At 33.8% G+C, this 2,953-nt stretch overlaps 1 long non-coding RNA gene across 1 annotated transcript; it reads left to right on the plus strand.

Annotated features, from left to right (window-relative positions):
* The first annotated feature begins 1,717 nt into the window (after positions 1–1,717).
* LOC135077167 (uncharacterized) lies at positions 1,718–2,608 on the plus strand. Its single transcript, XR_010258414.1, has 3 exons — positions 1,718–2,013; positions 2,260–2,356; positions 2,453–2,608. It is a non-coding gene; the product is annotated as an uncharacterized LOC135077167 (long non-coding RNA).
* Positions 2,609–2,953: the final 345 nt, after the last annotated feature.

Raw genomic sequence — 2,953 nt, forward strand, 5'->3', positions numbered from 1 at the left:
TTTGAAACAACCAACGTGCAGCGCATTGAAGCACGTAAACATGCACAAAGTTTATAAGTAATACGTCCTAATGATGCTTATTTAGAAGCAAACTCTTCACACGAATGCAAATGAAGTCTGCACATGACATGTTTATTTTTCATGAATATTTCTGAAAATCACATTCCAAATTAGTAAAATTAGTAAATTGTATCAACGAATACGTGTACAACTTCACGGCTTCACGGCATAGGGCCTAGTAACATTTTTTTTATGCAAAATACACTAAGTACTGCACAACTAATGTAAGACGCGACAGTTTTTATCTTGATCTTACGTTGTCGACTTCACCTACAAATCTACAGTCATTATTTCAAAAACAACATTTACATTCACGGCTGCCTTTCAGAATGTTGCGTAGATGTTACACCACGTTTGAGAATAGTCGAACAACTTAGCAAAAGCCTCAGACCCCTTTGGGGAATCCTTTCGGGTTAAAAACGGCCGTTACACTTTTCTTAACGGCCAAAGTTTATTCCCTGGCGTAAAAAGAGTTAAATATCGATATTTCATGATTTGACGGAGTAGATCGCCCCTTTTAGTATTAGTGCCCTGTTTAAAAACTTGAAATACATAAACTATAGTGGCTGTATCATAAAATGTAACCATAATCTTTTAGGTCAAAAACTGAGGGAAACAAAATAACTCTTCGGCCCGCGTCGTAACGCTACGAATTATTTAGTCGCATATCCTTCTCAATATTATACCTCTTAAAAACTGACATATAAGTTGTATCATACATAATTCATGAGCTACATCCGTTGATATCGTCCTAAGAAGGTTACTATTATTCTCAGGAGATTTGATAACCCTATTTTAATCGATCGATAAAATATCAAAATGATCTACGTTCCCAGTAGTGGCTGTGTATCAGCGCTTCTTTCAAGCCATGCATCATTTACTGACAAAATAGTGGATCCTTGCGGAGTAAAGGTATTGATACATTATAGTCTTGTGCTGAGCTGAGAACACTCTATTTTCTAACATGTGATTTTGTTATGAATTTATACTGTAACAAAAAGTGCGCTATGGTGTTATATCTCTATAATTAGTGTTGTAAGGTACATTCTATAATAGCTGCCTGATTTTAGTTAGCGTTTTCGATACTAATTTGCAACAACACTTATATTACTTACCTACCTACATCTCTGTTTTAATCCTAAGCTATGATTAAATAGTAAAAGTGAAATTTAAGGTTTACAAACATAAGGATGCATTAGATTTTGCATATCTTTTAATATTATAATTTTGAAAGGGAAGTTAACATCTATAAAGTTCTGGTGCGGACTGAAAACAAATTAAAGTGACCGCTGAGTATGTCCGAGCGCGCGTCAAAGTTAAGCGGCTTACAAAATTTTTATATGAAAGTTTTAGTAACCTATGCATCCTCATTTCAAAACTGGAGATTCTGAAAAGATAAAATTCGTGCTTGTAAAAAGTAAGTCCTACATTTTATTAATTATGAAATGTGCCGCGTGACCGCAACTTTGAATCTGCGACTGACAGAATTAAACCCTTTTATGAAAGCAATTATAGCACCAATTGTTATGGGGTGGGTTACCCAGGGAATCCAGCATTAGAACAACATTAGATGCTAACGTAATAAGACAAGACCATAATCTAAGACCTTTTTCGGTTTGTAGTTATACAGTCTGATAAACAACAACTTATACTTACACCCGTATTCACAAACGATACTTACCTATGCAAAGCAGCAACGCTATGCGAAATGAGACATTTCTCAATGCGTTCCATATGACAAGCCTTTCAATTCATAAACAATACTTAAACGACCCTTGACTATGCAAAATCAGAGTGTAGAATAGAGTTCTGTGATTGGTTCGCTTATGTTACGCACTTCACTTCGCTAACTGACATGACATTCCTGTCATTCAAACGGTGCAACGGTTTTTATGTGTCGTTATTTTGTGGATTTGTGAATTAAATAAATATGGATAAAACTACAACTATCAGGTTAGTATGAATACTTCGATTAATAATAATAGTGAAAATCATGTTTCAATCATTATTTTTCAGATAAAAAAAGCTGCCGTTTTCTTCTTCCGAAAGAGAGCTGCTGATTGTAGCTTAATAAGAGAAAGGCCTATTATTGAAGACAAGCATATTATTATCCTCTCTAAAATATCGAGTTGACGAAGCAGGCCTGGGAAACTCTAACAGTGGCGTACAATTCTGAACCATATTTTATCTTTCACAAAGGCTCACACATCAACTGAAAAGCTGCTGGAATAATTTAAAGACCCAAAGAATGAAAGAACTTTCTCAGGAATCAATCAAACGTTCTCAACACCCACTAGTAAGTAATGTTTTTAAAATATATAGAACGTAGATTTATGAGGAATAACTAAGCAGAATATACTCAAAGGAATTAAATTCATAATTTGCTTTTCAGGTATCAAGAAATTAAGATTAGTAGTAGCAAGAATGAAGATTAAGACAGAAACAAGAATCAAACGCACCACATTGAATAATATACAACAAGACCAGGCTTTGCACGAGTTGGGGCTACAAAGAGAAAAAATATTGAAAGAAAGAGAAAATAATTTGTTAGAACATGAAAAAAAGATTTATGATTTACCTACAAATACCTACAAAATCAAAAAAAATCAAAATCAAAAATATTTATTCAGTTTAGACCACAAGTGGTAGTACATAAGTACATAAAATTAAATTAGACATTGAAGATTGATGAAAATAAAACTTCATTAAAAAATTTATGTTTTATTTGCCACTAGCAATTGATACATTATGTAGGTGGCACTGGAAGGCCTCCTCGCAGTTAATTTCTTCAGGTCTTCTTTTATCAGTGGTAAAAGTATGAAAAGTACCCCATCATTGGAAAACCTAAACTAAATTCGTCTGAATTGTAATAATCAAACGGATTTTGGGAATC

Source organism: Ostrinia nubilalis, chromosome 13 (genome assembly GCF_963855985.1).
Source record: "Ostrinia nubilalis chromosome 13, ilOstNubi1.1, whole genome shotgun sequence".
Lineage (NCBI taxonomy): Eukaryota > Metazoa > Arthropoda > Insecta > Lepidoptera > Crambidae > Ostrinia > Ostrinia nubilalis.